Below are 18,124 nucleotides of genomic sequence, written 5' to 3'. Positions count from 1 at the left end.
AAGAAAATCATGTCCATTGTCAAATAGCTAACTAGAAACTGGGGGCTGCCAGATATCTTTAAGTACAGAGGACTATTTTCTAGTCTAAGTGATATACTAAAGTCTTACCTTGGTTATACTCAAAGAGAAAAATATCCAGTATTCTTGACTTTAGTAAAATCCAAATACCTAAATCTTGTATCTCTCCAGGACCCAATAAAAGAACACAACTCTCTTAGAAGCTCAGTCTGAAGACATTCACACGGAGGCTAGTTCCCAGTGTTCTTGTTGCTGAGTTTTATTTTAAGACCACTCACCATTGCAGTACAGTCTTTCTCTTGGTTTCCTGATCTCTCTAATCTCTTTGGCCAAGGCTGTGTGGCTAGAGACCTCCTAGAGGAACGATGAACTGAGTGAAGCTAGCTTGCTTTGGAGTGTGCTAGAGGCTGCCAACTGGGGACTTGATATCTCTGTTCTATTGTTTCCTGAAGTCATCATTTATGATTAACATCTGCAGAGAACTTCCAACTTACCAAAGTATTAGGAGTTTACGAATTAAAAGAATAATACTATATACCCTGTAGTGGGCCTTGTCAGGTTCCCTGATAAGGTCCCATCTCTTCTCTCTTGTATAAGAATGTATTGTTTCCCCACAAGAGGGGGTTTACAGGACATCTGCTTACACAAGTTTGTCTAAGATTCACGGAATACTGTAACCAAGAGTCTCTGGCCAATGTAACACCTTAGCAGTGCTTATTTTTCCCCAGCTGTACAGGTGAGCTAAATTGTGATATAATTGACGACTTTCAAATAAGGCTACGGTTCTCTGACTGGTGCTTCCAACAGAGCTGGTTCAAGAAATGTCTTGCCTTCATGGCATTTTATCTTCACTGATGAGAATCTAATCACCTTGAAAAAGTCAAGGCCACAAAACACAAAGAATTTTTAAAACACTGTTTTCTTCCATTTCCTTAATAATGCTTTGGCATAAGCAGGCTAGCCCTACTCCTTCACAGTTGAAATTTAACTTGGAGAAATTATGCTCCTTGCTTTAAAGATGCATACCCCAGCAGTATGGTAAAACTGAGCTGAGAACTAGGTTTCTTCACACCGAATTCTGCTGGAATCAAAGCACATTCCTACCTCTGTAGCCTCAGTGAGTTTGAACTTGGTGGTTTTCAGTGGACTTGGTAGAGTTCGTTAGTGAGTTTCTGTAGGTCCTTGATTCTTGTGAGAGTCTGTGATGTGCACCCCAGTGCACACCCGTCTCACAGACGTTGTTCAGTTGTTTTTCCTGTCTCACATTGTTTCTAATGATCATAAATCTGGGAACAGGACTCCGAGAGATGTGGACAATGGGGGATCCTTAGAGCCAGTGTGGGCTGTGCAAGAAAATATACATTTCCAGATGCTAGTGGGGGCCTGTGGCAAGGGAAATGTGTTTGTTCTTCCCTGTCTTTTCTAATCCAAACCCTTCATATTATGAACTACTCCAACCCAAGAATCGTAACCATAAATAAAGAGGAGTCAAAAACTCAGCTGCTTTCAGCACATGTAAAAGAATATTTTTTAGGAGCTTGGGATTAGGGAAAGGGTTTCAATCAAGATAAAAAAGCACAAATAATAAAGGAAAAGATTGAGCTATATTAGACTTAAGACAACTATATGAAAAAAGACTCCATAAACAAAATTAAATGATAAGCCACAGCCTGGGAGAAAATATTTGTACAGCATGTAACTAGTTTAAAATAAATATTTCAAATATATAAAGAACCCTGGGAGTCAATTTTTAAAATGGGAATCTGGTGGGAAAATGGGCAAATTATTTGATCAGGCAATTCATAGAAGAGGGAACTCCCCAGAGCTAAGAAATGTACGAAGGGATGCTCAACCTTGTCTGTAGTGAGGGAAATGCAAATTAAAACTATGGAAATTATTTCGCATGCACCATAGTCACAAAAATTGATTACCCTGATCACACCAAATTGTTGGCAAGGATGTAAGGAAATTATTATTATTTTTATTTTCAGTGCAAATATGAGTGCAAATTACTACAAGCACCTTGGATAGCACCTTTGGCAATACTTGGTGAATTTGAAGATGTGTATCCCCTACGATACGGCACTTCCACTTTTGAATGTGTACTCTAGAGAAACTGTTGCACATGTATGGAAGTAAGTGTGTGGATGTTCAGTAGAGCAACGGTTTGTACAGAAAAAAAGTGGAAATGATCTGTTCCTCCGTGGGGGAATGGCTGAATAAATTGGTTTTCTCAATATGGTGTAATGATCTGAAGCAATTAAAACAATGAAACTGGGATCTACATGTATAAAACTCAAATACTGTTGAGTTAAAAAAAGCAATTTATAAAATATGCCTAGTATGTCATTTATAAAAAAATTGAAGCATAAAACAATAGTATATATTGTTTATGGATTTAGACATATGTAGTACAAATGTAAGAAAATACTGGCAATGATTTCAACTGCCCAGTAGTGGTAACCTCAGGAGAGGGAAGGAGGGAGAGCGGGAGGAGGATGAAGAATTGAAGTGGGGGCTTTAGCTGTATCTATAATGATTTACTTAAATTTTTTAAAAAAGAGAGATCTAGTGCAAATATGGCAAATCTGAGAGTCTCTTATGTTATTTTCTTCAGTTTTCTTTGAAATACTTAATAATTTAAACCCTCAGCTACTATCAAAACCAAACAAACATGCACAGTGCTGTTAGCTATATAGTATTAAGTTGTACTCATAAAAGAGGGACTCAAGGCTTTGCCTTGGGATTAAAAGACTTCAGTAATACCTCCTAGTCACAGATGGTGCCACACAGATATGACATATATCCATTAACAGAAAATAGTAAGAGGTTTATTCTGGAGCCTGAATCCTAGGGGCTGCTAGGCTGATGAAAATATCAAATCATAAATATTGAAGGAATCCTAAAGATCATTCAGCCCAGTGTTTCTCAGACATTCCTGATGACAAGATTCACCCGGGAAACTTATGAAAATTATAGATTCTTAGGATCCTTTCTTGGAGTTTAGACTGAATGAATTTCTGGGTGAACCAGTGTTTGGAAGAATACACTTGTGGAAACACTGACTTATGTGCCTCACTGATGATGGAGATGCATTCACTAAGTCCTTCCACAAATGCCCTTCCTCTCACCATCACCTCATTTGTTCTATCACCTTGCTATCTAAATTGACTGCAATTTAAACAAAAAAGAGGAAAAGCTAAAAAGGATTGTGGAAGCAGTCAAAATTGGCCTACTTTCCTGGGGGGGATGCTTTCCAATGCCTCCTCGCACCCCCTGCAGATACTCCCCTAACAACCCAAACCTCCCACTTAACCCTGAGTTTCTCCACCTTTTCTGTCTTCACCCTCGATGCACTGCACGGTGAAAACAGTATGAAGATCGAGCTCAAATTTTGGATCTGCCTCAGCTTTAAACTGCATGTCCCTTGAGCAAATACATGCCCTTTGTCAGTACTTTCTCCATTTTTAGGAGATTCTCTAGTGGAAAAGAGGGTCTAAAATTCCTAGAATGATAGGAAATGGGGACTCCTGAGGGTCTTAGTTATAATTATATTCCTAGTGCCAGCACTCTGTTGCCCAGGCTAGAGTGCCATGGCATCAGCCTAGCTCATAGCAACCTCAAACTCCTGGGCTCAAGCAATCCTCCTGCCTCAGCCTCCTGAGTAGCTGGGACTACAGGCATGCACCACCATGCTCGGCTAATTTTTTCTATATATTTTTAGTTGTCCAGATAATTTCTTTCTATTTCTTATATTACAAAGTTGTTAATAGAAAACAGAAAAACTCTTTTATTTTTTCTAAATATCCAACATAACTTATATTTTTCTTAATGACATGATAGTTGATTTCTTTAGGATCCACTAGCCTGTCAGAACCAAGGTAATTCTTTTACATAGAGCAATAAAGTTCTAGAAGGAAAAGATATTATATGGATCTTAATTTTCTCAGTTATGATATAAATAGAACATACAAACAGACACATGATGCCCATGAATTAATAGAAAAATAATTTCCAGGACAGCAGGAGAAAGTGTTCATTGGGAGAGCTGACCACCATTTTCTTGGACACCTCCTGCTGGTGTGAGTGGTGGCCTCGGTCATGAGGGCAGGTCAGTGTTTTTTTTTTTAACCTGAGGAAGAATCATTTAAGTTGGTTAGTAATTCATGTAAACAAAATAGGGAGCTACTATGTGCTAAGCACCATGCTAAATGTTTTATTGTTTCATTTTGGCCTCTCAATAGCTCTCAGAGGAAGATATTTTTCTTCTCAAATTAGTGGTTTCATGGTTATCCCTACAGTTGTGTTCACTCACTTATATTCTGATATACTTCCTCGAATGAGAAAAAAATGGGGTAGGGCTCCAGGTTTTCTGTTGGAAGTTTCCCAGAAGTTCAGATACTCATATGGGATTGTGTTGGCCATGAGAATGGCATCTATATATATCATGGAGGGAAAATAAAAGGAGAATGGCTGGGGTATAACTTGAAATTTAATCTTGGGCAGATTATCGTACCACTGGGGAGATATTAGGTAGCTCATTCATACAAATTTTTATTTTTAAAGTTATGTATTTAATTTAAAGTCCATTAAAAAGAAGTGACCAGCACATAAAGTCATAATTTCTCAGGTGTTATTGCTTAGGACAAGTATAAACACAAACCCAGGGGTGATTTACTTAAAGACAATGTAAAGGCAAATATTAAGTAGCGAATAGTCATAAGCACAGGTGATATGCAGATATGACAAAATCTTGAAGATGACATGTGAACAACTGGCCTTTGGGAAACTCGGTTGCTGCCTGCCCTGAGGTCTGGATCTCTATATTAAACTCTGTTGAGTAACACTCACCTTTTAGAACCCCAAGAATGTTCTCTGGGGTGACTTTAGGTGCTTCAGATTTGAGTGTTCAAGAATAGAATAAAGGTGAATTTGAGTCAGACAATGAGCACCCTAATGTGTTAGTTCCCCTCTTAAATATTGGCAGAGAACACACACACACACACACACACACACACACATGTACACACACACACACACACATATCTATATATATATATGGAGAGAGAGAGAGAGAGAAAGAATAGGAATTGGCTCATGGGATTATGGAGGTCACGAAGTTCCATAAACTGCTGTCTGTGAGGTGGAGAACCAGGGATGCTGGTGGTGTAATTTAGTCCAAACACAAAGGCCTGAGAACCAGGAGAGCAGATGGTGCAACTCCCAGTCTGAGTCTGAAGGCCTCAAAATGGTGGGGGGAGAGTGAAGGGGTGAAGGGGGATGGGAGGAAGCCACTTGTGTAAGTCCTGGGGTCTGAAGACTTAAGAGCCAGTAGCTCCAATGTCTGAGGGCAGGAGAAGACAGTTGCCTAGCTCAAACAGAGAGAGTGCATTCTCCCTTCCTCCTCCTTTTGTTCTACTTGGGTCCTCATGGACTGGATTGTGCCCACCTCATTGGTGAGAGTGGATTTTCCTTACTCAAGACTCACTTTTCCTGACTCAAATGCTAACCTCTTCCAGAAACACCCTCACAGACACACCCAGAAATAATGTTTCACCAGCTAGCTGGGCATCCTTAGCCCTGACAAGTTGACACATTAAATTAACCACCACGTGGGTGAAAGTCAAGGGCTCTTACCAGCCAGCTTTCTGTGGAAGAGGCAGGAAACAATCTGTTTTCCTTTGGCATTGCTGAGGCTTCCATGACCCTTATTTTATTTTATTGCAGTGGTTTCCTTCGCTTCTCAGAATGGAAAGTTATTCAGAGACTGTTTATCAAGTACTATCTGTGCACCAGGCACATTGTTGACCATGGATTGAGAGAGAAATGGCAGAATCTTGTCCTTGAAGAGCTATGGAATTCATTATTAGGGAGAACTCAGAGTGCTAGTCAGGGAGATAGACTGCATTTAAGAAGCCAATTCAGGAGAGGTAAATCCAGCACGTAACAAAGACTTCTAAGAAAATCTCTATGTATTATACTATGATGAAGAAAGAATTAGAGTGGAGAAAATGTAACACAGAATCATAGTTACATACAGATGAATGCATTCTTGAAAACCCAGGTATCCAGGTTTGCCTTAAGCCACTACTAAAAAATAGTGGTTATCTTTACTATTTCTTAATATCTTCAGGGATAGGGTTTACACATTTTTCTCACAATACTTATACCCAGGATATTTTCTAATGTCTATTCTAAATCCCTCCTGTGGAAAGTTAAGCCCATCTTCTCTTGGAAAACAGCTGTCTGCTATTTCTTTCAATATCATGAATGATTGGAAAAAACTTTTTATGAGTCTCCCTCCCTGTCCCTCTATACTCCATTCTCAGCACCTCTGGTCATGAACTCTATCATCCCGTTTTCTCCTTCTTATATATTTTTCTGCTCCCAAATAGTTGTACCACCACCTTCAGCATTTCCTTCTAACTATATAGACATAAATTTCTCTTGGTGTGTTATCTCTTCTCCCATATTTTAAATCGCTAAGGTCTCTCATTCTCCCTTCTTACATTTTTCATTCCATCTTCAAATTTCCCTTATCTTCCAAATTCTAAATTGTAATTTTATTTAAAGTCCAAGTCTGTTTATCTTTGAACTGGATCTAATTTCTTTTTCAGGGAATCAGCATTGCCTCTTTTCATTCCAAGCCTGCGAGTATATTTATGCGTGTTCATTTCTCTCTCTCCAGAGATATTTTCAGGATGAAACTTGACTTGGGGAGTCTGTTCAATGGAGGTCTGTGGAGAGGGACTGAGAAGGAGATGAACGTGCTTTCATCTGGGCGCCTGCTGCCCTTGCAGCACCACATCAGGGGCAGTTCTTGGGAGGTATGTACTTCTTAAGGAGGTCTCAGGTTATTTCTTACCTCTGGACAGAAGACTCATGGACTATGGCCACCTTTCATCTGTATGTATACCTAGGCAAGGTAAGGGAGCCCACTGGTTTAAATTATTGCTTTGCTGTGTCCTGAGGTCTGGAGCTACATTATTCAGTGTGTGAGAATCCAAGGGAAAAAATTATACCTCCACAGCTTTGAGTGCTTTTCTGGGCTGTAATTTCCAGGACTCAGACCTTTAGGGCTGCATTAATGCTGCTGCTAACAGGGAGGGAGCAGATGGAAAATGAATACACTCAAGGGCTTCGAGGCTATTACTGATGCTGGAGGCAGGTAGTCAGGCAACAGGAAGTAAATATAGAGAAACAGTGGGCTAAAGATATTTACCTTTGGTCTCTTGAGCAACATGAGTCAGAAGCTAGGGGATGGTTAGTCCCAGGGCTTCTGCTTGGGGCAGGATTAACAGGTGCCTTGTAGAACATTCTAGCCATATAGCGATTGACTCTGAGCAGCTACATCTTACAGACCTGAAAATGAGTTTTCTGAGACTCAAGGGCTGCGTAAGGCGGAGCTGGTGAGGGTGATGCCAGCTGGACCTCTCTTTACCAAGTGTTTTCCATGCCCATTGTTGGAAGTGACCTTGTAACAACCCTGTGGGGGACAAACGGCAAATATCGTTAATATTCCGTGGCACAGATGAAGTAACGGAGGCTCAAGGAGATTAACTAAATTGCCCAAAGCCATGGACTTAGTTTTAATGTTACCCCATGCTTCCCAGAGCAAAACAGCTTGAGGGTAGAATTTGGTCCTAATAACAGTTTCTAAGCAGTATTTCTTTCATCTTTATTCACCAACTTTGGGGAATTTCAGGTCTCCTAAAATTCCTCCATAATAATAATATTAGTAATAATTATACTAAAAATTAGCTAGCATTGCTTAAGCACTTACCACCTATTTAAACCTCACAAAAATTCCAACAGCTCACAGTGGTATTATTATCCTTATTTAACAGATGAAAAAAATGAGGTCCAGAGAGGTTTAATAATTTGCCTAAGATAATACAGCTGGTAAGAGGCTGATCTAAGAGCATAACCGTAGTTCTAAAGTCACATATTTGTATTAGGACAAACTCGGGATGAATTTAGGGAATCCCTAGGGATTACTCCTTGTGCTCAAGCACAGCCCTCCCAGCTGCAACAGCCTTTCCTCCTCTCCCAGGTAACTGTATCCTGGTGCTACTCGGCTCTTGGCCTTGGCGGTCGAGGATCTCTGTCCATGGTGGTTCTGGCTGCTTCTGCCCTGTTCCCATTTCCGTTCCTCATCACAGGAATGATGGGAGGTGCCCAGAGTGAACTACTTCCCCGAGAAGCATGGCCTGGTACTCTGGTTTCTTAAAGAAATGTCAGCAATGAAAGCCATTTCACCTTTTTGTGTATCTCTCTTCCCAAGAACTTGGACATGAACCTAGAGGGGCAGGGAGGAAGGGCTCTGACTAACTAGCATGCTCTCTGGTCTGTTCAGAATTGCTCTCTTCTTTCAACAGCTACTTCTCATCTTCACCCAAATCATGCTGGCCCTCAAATCTTCCATGCCTTGGCATACTTTTTGCCTCTCACCAAATTATGGCCCCCCATAATAATAATATTAATAATAATTGTATTAAAAAATAGCTACCACTGTTTAAGCACTTACCACATGCTGTTTAAACCTCCAGTCAGACATGCCCAAGTGGGTCTGACTTCTCAGAATTAATATACCCTTCAGACCCTTAAACTAGAAGACCCGTTACCCCCGTTATTATAATCATTATTTATTATGTATGCCTTGAACCCTTTCCTATTAAATTGTGGTTGTGACTTTTTTTTGAGGCAACCCATCTATGCATTCACACATACGGAAGAGTGCTTGATGTTTATTATATGAATGAAAACATGAATGAATGAATGTAGGTGAGCAAAATTAAGTGGTTATAGTTACTGTCCATGCTGAGACAACTGACCCTAACTGAGTGTCATTCCGTAGGGCAAAAATGGGACATTGAGGGAGCCAGCACTTTCTCCTGTTTAGCCTCTTGCTTATACTATTGCGGTAAAGTCTTGACTGTTACTTTATTTTGACTTGTCTTAATTGGCTACTCTGCCACCTGACCACTAAGCTCTCTCCAGCACAGCTCAGCTCTTGACAAAACCAATATCCTTCATGAACATAGAAAATAAAACCCTACAATATATAAAAAGATTATACATCATTGTCAAGTGAGATTTATCTGAGGAATGCAAGATTGGATTAACACGTGAAAATCAATCAACATAATTCATATTAAAACAAACTTAAAAATAGTAACCATATGATCATCTCAAATGATGCAAAAAATAATTGGACAAAGTCCAATATCCATTCCAAATTTTTTTTAAACAAACCTCTTAGAAAACTAGGAAGAGAAAGGCAACTTCCTCCTTTCAATTAAAGACATTAATGAAAGATATACAACATTATATTTAAAGAAAAAATGCTTTTTCCCGAAAACAGGAACAAAATAAGTTTGTTTGTTATTATACTTCTATTCAGCTAGAGGCTGCAGTCAGTCCAATAAGGCAAGAGAAAAAATAAAAAGCCTCTAGATTAGAAAAGAAGAGTAAAACTGTCTTTGTTCACAGATCATCTGTGTGAAAATTCTTATGGACTGTACAAAAAAGTTACTAGAACTAATAAGTGAGTTAGCAAGTTTACAGGATACAAGACCAATATACAATTAAAATTGTGTTTCTATATACTAGCAATAAACAATGTGAAATCAAATACTTAAAATAATACTTATAATAGCATCAAAATTATAAAATATTTAGTGATAAATCTGACAAAAGATGTACTAGGCCTGTACATTGAAAACTATGAAATATTGGTGAGAGAAATTAAAGAACACCTAAACAAATGGAGAGATATACTATCTTCATGGTTTGGAAGACTCAATATTTTAGAGATTTCAATTCTCTTCAAATTGATAGATTCAATGCAATATCAATCTAAATTCCAGTGGGTTTTATGTAGAAATTAACAAGCTGATTCTAAAATTTATATGTAAATGTAAAGGGCCTATAATAGCCAAACAACTTTAAAAAGAACAAAGTAGAAGGCTAACACTACTTGATTTTAAATCTTGTAGTAATCAAGTGGGTGTGGTACTGGCATGAAAATAGACAAGTAGATCAATAAGACAGAATATAGAGTCCAGAAATAGACCCACACATAGAGGGTTAACCCATTTTGACAAAATAGCAAAGGCAATTCAGGTAGGAAGGTAGTCATTTCAATAAATGGTACTGTTACAATAGCATATGAAAGAAAAAAGAACCCCTAAATCAAACATAAAAATTAACTCAAAATGGATCATAGACCTAAATGTAAAACCTAAAACTAAAAAACTCCTAGAACAAAACATGGGAGAAAATTCTTTTTGGCCTTGAATTAGGCAAAGATTTCTTAGATGCAACACCAAAAACAAGACCCATAAAAGAACAAATTAAATTGGACTTCATTAAAATTAAAAACTTCTGCTCTTCAAAAGATCTTGTTAAGAAAATGAAAAGACAAGCCACAGATTGGGAGAAAACATTTGCACATCACATATCTAATCAAGGATAGGTAGAGAACTCTGAAAACCTGATCATAAGAAAACAAACAGCCTAATTAAAAAATGAGCAAAAGATTTGGACAGATGTTTCACTAATAAAAGATATGTGAATGGAAAATTAGCACAGGAAAATATGCTCAATGTCGTTAGTTATTAGAAAAATACAAATTAAAACTACATTAGTACCATCACACACTTGTTAGAATGTCTAAAATTAAAATCTCCATCCGACTCTCTACCATGTGTTAGTGGATGTGAAGCAACTGGAACTCTGATACACTGCTGGAAGAAATGTAGAATGGCACAACCACTTTGGAAAACAATTTGACAGTTTCTGAAAATGTTAAACATATATCTACCGTATCATTCTTCTGGGTATTAATCCAAGAGAAATGAAAGCATATGTCCATACAAAAACTTACACATGAATGTTCTTAAGAACTTCATTTTTGATAGCCCTAAGTTGGAAACAAATAAAATACCCTTCCATCAATAGGTGGAAGGGTAAACAAACTATAATATATTTACATAATGGAATTCTATCCAGCAATTTAAAAAATGAACTATTGATACACATAACAATATGGATGGATTTTTAAAAATTATGTTGAGTGAAAGAAGCTAAACAAGAAGAGTAGATAATATGTTATTTCATTTACATAAAATTATAGAAAATGAAACTAATCTACAGTGACAGAAAGCAGATCAGTAGTTGCCTCAGGATTGGTCATGGGGGCAGAGGGATGCATTACCAAGGGGCATGAATAATCTTTTAGAGGTAATGAGTGTGTTCATTATCTTAATTGTGGTGATGATTTCACAGGTCTATATATATATCAAAACCCCCAAAAGTATACATTTTAAATATGTATATTTTATTGTGTGTTAATTATGTCTCAATAAAGCTGTTAAAAATATGTAACAATTTTTTAGTAAAATCTTTTTAAAAAGAATGTCCTTTATCCTGAATTTTTAAAAAGAGCTACTTGAGCACAATTTAATACCTTTTGAGAAACTCTGAGTCATCATTATGAATATGAATTCTTATTAGCCTCAACAATGAACTCAGATGAAAATGAGCGATTGAGCCTATACCTGGGATTTTGGTCTTCTGTTCAAGTTCTTCCAACCCCTCTCTCTGCTGTCAACTTTCATGACTTCCTGCCACCATCATATCATCTTCTGATCTGAAACTTTAAGGCACCATTGGCCACAAGTGTATTGCCAAACCTTTCTACAGACTAAAGCTTACAGGCCACCTCCACAGATGTCCTCCTCTCCTTATTCTCACTCGCTCTACTTCCTTGGACGACTCCCGGCCTTCTCTCTTTCTTCATTTTCAAGATCAATCCTAGCCTGTGGGACATCTATTGCTGTTCCAAGGCAGCCAGTAAGCATTCTGCGTTCAGGGAATGAATGAATGAAAAAGAGATTAAATAATTCTATAACCTGACATATGCTATTTTCTTTTTTGTTCCTATATTTGAGTTTCTGATCTTTGAATGTTGTTTTTGGGGGAATGCTGCTCTGTGGGATCCCACTGTGGCACATGGAGATGGGGACCTTAGAGCTCTAAGGTGTTAGTCACTTTATGTTGTGAACATCTAAGTCCCAGAGATGAAAGAAACAGCATCATGATTGCTGTGGAAAATGGCATGAACTTTATTTTGTTGTTAGCTCTGGGTATATGGAAATGGGAATAATTTTTGTTTGCCAAGCAGAGAGCTAGATGTTTTCAGATTTCTTTTCTCCTTTTCATCATCCTAAATGTTTTAAGTTATTTCTGGTGCCTCTTCTATCATTCATTTTGAATGCAGTAAGCCTTTCTCTGCAGGTTTGTTGACAGCTTCTCATTGAACTTTTCTGGGAACAAGCATGTTAATGGCATATTTAATGTCGGTATAAGCCATTGATTTGGGTTTGTGATATTTGCTGGAACATTGTGTCCTGAATAAAACATAAAAACACACTAAAATGTAACCTAAGAAACTGAATATTTAAATGGTCATGAATGAGAAAGCACAATCCAATTATTTTTTCCCCTGGAGCATACAGAATGTAAAATTCTAAATCTGGAGGATTAGTACTTGATTTTAAGATGTGTTATGTTTCAGGAAAATTCCTTTTAAGAAAGAATGGAGAATATAAATAATGACATCTGAAAAGTTGCTTGCTTAAAATTGCTATCAAAGGTGTAATGTATATGATAGTAAAAGTCACTTATTGGCATTTATCATTGAAATGTTGGTCTTTAGAAATAAATTGCTGTAATAGAAATAAATTTGGTATTGCTGCTGTTCTAATAAAAGTACACTGAAATCATAATCTCTCTGAAGCTGATGACTTATTCCGTCTTTTTTTTTTTGCATTGTCGAAAATTATTATTCTGCTGTTGTATTCATTAATTTAACTTAGGAATGTGTGTTCAGAAATCTTAACTTTGAGATAATAAAACAAAGTTTAGGTTTTTTTTCTCATCATGGTAAATTGCAGCATTAGCTCTAATCTTTCAACTCTTGCTGTGTCCATGTCCTTTACTGTGTGAATTTACAGTTTCCTTCACCCCCATGGGTGGAGGATATTTTCTGTGCCCTGCGACATTGTGTTGGCTGAAGAGAATAGAGCAGAAGTGACAGTGTGTCTGTTCTGAGCCCTAGGTCCTACATGATTCTGCTTCTCCTGTGCCTCTGCATCACCATGGAAGACTCTGCTTCACCTCAACTGCCCATAGGAGGAAGAGGGTGAGTGGCACAAGGAGCTGAGTCATCCAAGCTGAGCCTGGCCTCGATCGGCTGGGCCCTAACCCACACGCAGATGAGCAAGTTAAATAAAAGCCTATTGTTACATGCCACTGAGATTTTATGGTTCTTTGTTATACAACATTATTATAGCAATATCTAACTGATATATCCACAGATAAAAAGAATTTCAACGGTACCCCAAAATAGTTATCCATGGTGATTTTCTAAACATTTGTAGCAAAACGACATACACATAATGTTTTGCTTGTGTGTAAAGATCCTAGATTAGAAATAATCATGGCATCAATTTCTTAGAAATGTAGAAGTTAATCAACCCATTGTAAGGTTTCTTTGAAGTAGCCAGCGCCAGAGAAAGAAAGACGAGCAGAGTTGAAAGGGATAAGTAAAGAGGCTTTATTGGAGCGCTCCTGGGTGGGGGTAACGAGTCCTGAGAGAGGGACTCGGGGCGGGCCTCACAGGACCCACGGGGTGGTACCAGAGAGGCCGCCCCGCCCAGAAGTCTGAGTGGGTTTATATAGGTTCTTAGGACTGGGGGATGGGAGTTTCTTCGGCCAGGAGATGTGGGTGTGAGGAGTGAAGAATTTCTTTGTTTCAGCTTTGGGGCGGGTATTGAGGGATAGGAGGGACTTCTTTTTTCATTAGGTAAGGTAGGGGTACCTGCCACCAGCCTTACACTCATGATAATATTCAATTAACTAAGTAATCTGGAAAGGATAAAAATTTGGGTTGTAATTGTCTTACCTACTCATCTTTAATACAATGTCCTTTCAATAAGGATTTGTTGAGCAAATAAATGAATTAAGGAGTAGAGTGTCTTTTCCTTCCTTACTTTTCATTATTTTTTCCCCTTAACAGGTTACTATAAAAGGCAAAACATTTAAAGGAGAGTCTTCAAACAACAAACAAACCGATCAGGAATCCACAAATCATTGCTCTAGGTTAGTGGTTCTCAATAGACGTGATTGTGTCCCCCAGGGGAATTTGGCAATGTCTGGAGACATTTTTTGTTGTCATGACTTGAGGGTGAGCTGCTAATGACATCTGGTAAGTAGATGCTGGGGGTATTGCCAAACATCCTACAATGCACAACATAGACCCCCACAATAATAAACTATTTGGCCTAAATAATGATGGGTGTCCTTTTATTCATATATTTTTTGTATTATTTTGCCTTGCAGTTTCTTAAATCCTTCTCTCATTTCTTTTTTTCTTCTCTATGCAGTCTCCAAAGATTGCCTCTACTCTTCTTTTGTCCTTTTTGTCCCCAGCCTTTCCAGAATTGCCTCCTTGAATCTCATGTCACTTTTAGGTTTCTTCCTGGTAGTCAGTATTTTGACACTTAAGATGGAATTTTTCTTTCTGGGAGCTATTTTAAGCTCAATTCCCTCCACTCTCTTCCACCTAGGTTTTCTGGTGATCCTTTCTGTTCCACCTGAGCTCTGCAATGGCTTGTGGTGGGAGGTCTAGATATGGTGCTGCTGTAAATGGATTTTTAAAAATTACAGATAATTTAAAGTTTGTAGTATCACTGGTTTTGATGAATGTGTGGGGTTTGTGTGTTTATCTTTTTTCTTCTTGTTGACCTATATACTTTTTTGGAGGTTGTGTGGAGAGATTCAGATTTAGGTGGCTACCATTATCTCAACATTCCAGGTATGGTATCATTTATCTTTTAATTTGCTCATAGTATCCTTGCAGTACCAATGTTTTATAACTTTATGTAGTTTCATTTGTCTTCTTATATTGATAATGGACTATTTTTCATGCTTGAGAAATATTTCTTGTCCCTAAGATTGTAAAAATATTATCTCGTATTTTTTCCAGTATGATTTTTTTAAAATAATAAAAACTTAAAAATCTGAATGTGTTTATACTGTGGGACATAGGAATCTAACTTTTATTTTTCCTATGGATACTTGATTTAAAAAATAATATATTATTTCAGAGGGGTTAAACATCCTCCCCAAATTCTTAGGCTAAAGAAAGATTAAAGCCCATATAGGACATTTGTAAAAGATTTTGATGAGAAAATTCCCTGAGGGCAGGAGCTAAAGCATGGGATGCAGGACTGAATCGGAGTTAATTAAACAGAGATTGAGATTAATGTTAGTAAGAAATGTACCCCTTTTTGCAAAGACATTTGAATTCATTTGCAACCTCTACCAACTTGTGAATAACTAACAATTTAAAATAAAAGTATTTAAAAATTAGTAAAGGATTGTGCTTCTGCACTCAGTCAGGAAGGGCAAATAAATTTTGATTCATATGCCAGCTCCAATTGATTGATCATGGCTGCCTGGAACACTGGTTTAAGAAGGGTTCTGAGGCCAAATCTGAGCTCAGTTGAGAGGAAGGATATGACTATTGAAAGTTAGGCGTGGAGTGGGCAACACATTTTCTGTCCCCATAAGCACCTTCTGTCTTAATCATTGCCTAGGTTGGTGTCTGGCACATAGTAGAACTGGGACACAGAAGCCAGGCTGCCTGGGGTTTGGAGCCTTACTAGTTTTATAATCTTGGGTAAATTATTTAGCCTCTCAGTATTTCACTTTCTTTATCCATGAGATGGGGGTAATAATAATATCTACCATATAAAATGGTTATAAAAAATAATGACTTACATGTAAAGTATTTAGAATAGTCCTTGGTCTATTATAAGCATTTATCATTATTATTCTTGTCATTAGTATTAGTATTATTATTATGGATGCTAAATAAAAATCTGTGGAATGAATATATTCAGCTATTTTATCACAACGTTCATTTTGTGCACAGGAAATTACACTAGTGTCTGTAAGTCTGTTAACCATGCTTTTGGAAAGCTTAGTTATGCTCAATAAGAGAATCATTTCCAAAGTATTAGTATGTTCTATTTAGTATCTACTTACCCAAATGATAGAAATGATAGAAAAATTAAATTGCCTTTGTATGTTAACCTTGCAAATCCAGTTCCGTAAAGTGACCCATTTCCTTACCAAACTCAGAAAAGATTATTGAGAGGATGAATATGAGATATTATGAGCTCCTCAGAAGAAGGTAGCTATTAAGTACAGGACCATAATATCATTAAAGGTGAACTGGAATATTCAGAACCTTTGACATTTATCTCCACAGTTGAATATACATTAGGCTAATAAATTTCAAAGGGAGTTAGTTTTAATAATTACAGAAATCTTATTTAAGCATGTCACATTTAAATAAACTTTGAACAGCAGATGTATAGGTGAGAAAGTGAACTTGAAACCTATTCTCAGGAAGAGGTTTTCAAAAATAAGGAAAGTATATATTGATCTGTTTGTGTACATTTACTGCAAAAGAAGAGCCCGGCAGTCATCAATAGTGCAGCCGTGGAAAAGTATTGGATTTAAGCTTTGCTTTAAATGAATCTGTGTGTGTTCTGTTTTGGATCACTTCCTGAAGCCAATACTCATCGACCTCAAAGGACCTCTCTGAGATCTAAAACGATGTCTACCCATGGAGATAACATTTAGGGAGACTACAACTGTGTTGTAAAATTCTTGTCTAAAATCCACTTCTCTTTAAAAACAATCATTGTTATCTTTCAGGAAACAAATCACACGCAATTATGTAACTGTGTTTATATTTTCTGTTAGAAGTCTTAGAGAACACAATCAAGGTGATCTATGCCCCGTGTGTGCTTCTCAGATTAGCAACATCACCTGGGAGTGTGTTAGAGATGCAGAGTCCCAGGCCCCACCACAGGCCTCCTGGATCAGAATCTGCATTTTCACCAGATCCCCAGGTGATTTGTATAAACACATCACAGTTTGAGAAGCACTGCTCTAGGTTGTTGGATGATCTGATGGATAGAGACTTTTGCTAAGCACCTGGTAGGTGGGATAGTCTATTACACAATTCAGACTGGTAGTCATTTAGGTAAGTACAAGTTGAATAAGGTGAGACTAAAATGTTTGCTCCAATGACCTGTTGACTTTTGTGAAAAGAAGGCCACTTGAGGGTATTAAAATGAAGGCAGTCTCTGATCACTGTGTGTCAGGCTGTTCCTGTCCTATTGCTTAATTAGAAACGTATTGTCATGTCTGCTTTTATAGCCAGCTGCTCATTGAACAGAACATCACATCTGTTTAGTGATTTAGGAGCTGGATTTTCATGGGAGAAAGTTATCTAATTACAGTGTCACTAAACTTGTGCTAATTTCACAACATTCATTTTTCAGTCCTCTATGGAGAGCGAGATTCAGAAACATCCAGAAAGGGCAAGTCAGGTCTGTTGAATGAAGTCTGCGATCATTGGCTAATTTAAAACAAAACAGCCCTACAGCCCAACCCACATGCAATCACCCTGCTGCCTTCTGCAGATGAGTTTTCTATCAGAGCTGCTATCTGAGGACATTTATCCTCTGCTTCCTGGGCTTAGAGCACAGGTAGATTTAAAGCTCTCTTTCGTATGATTTGTCACGAAGTAACAATAACTGATAGATGATCTCCTTCCTCCTGGAGATGGAGCGAGCTAATGAGATTTGACGACTGCCTCTGGTTACAGACCCAGGACTAATGAATGCACTAGTGACTCCACTGACCCCAGTCAACTGATTTTTATTGACAGCCTGTTGACATAACAAACTAAGGGTTGGTGATTTAAGCTGTTTCTAAGCCCTTAAATAAATAAGGCCTTTTCTAATAGTACTTGTTTGTAATTTGTCCTAATTAAACACACCTACCACCTTCCTGGAAGTATGCTTACTGTTTTTTAGTTATTTACAAAATGGCTTCGTCTAAAGAAAAGAATATGCATGTGTGTGTATGTGTCTACTTTTTTTTACCATCCTCCCCCTCCTGCCCCAGCAAAACTCAGCAACATATGAAACCCGGGTGCTATAATTGATTTTTCAATTTC

General features: G+C 37.8%; 2 long non-coding RNA genes across 5 annotated transcripts in view; both read left to right on the top strand.

Moving 5' to 3' along the window:
* LOC123648398 overlaps window positions 1-14,369 on the top strand; it is a 71,633-nt gene extending 57,264 nt beyond the window's left edge. For all 4 annotated transcript variants that reach the window (XR_006738615.1, XR_006738613.1, XR_006738614.1 and 1 more), the window contains 3 exons: window positions 6,707-6,845; window positions 13,136-13,225; window positions 14,102-14,369. This is a non-coding gene — a long non-coding RNA (uncharacterized LOC123648398). The remainder of the gene's footprint in view (window positions 1-6,706; window positions 6,846-13,135; window positions 13,226-14,101) is intronic.
* A 2,241-nt stretch (window positions 14,370-16,610) lies between these two features.
* On the top strand, window positions 16,611-17,913 carry LOC123648304. Its single transcript, XR_006738559.1, has 2 exons — window positions 16,611-17,009; window positions 17,445-17,913. It is a non-coding gene; the product is annotated as an uncharacterized LOC123648304 (long non-coding RNA).
* The last annotated feature ends 211 nt before the right edge of the window (window positions 17,914-18,124 follow it).

Source organism: Lemur catta, chromosome 12, assembly GCF_020740605.2.
Source record: "Lemur catta isolate mLemCat1 chromosome 12, mLemCat1.pri, whole genome shotgun sequence".
Taxonomy (NCBI): Eukaryota; Metazoa; Chordata; class Mammalia; order Primates; family Lemuridae; genus Lemur; species Lemur catta.
Note: the sequence above shows the minus strand (reverse complement) of the source record. Positions and strands in the feature narration are given on the sequence as shown.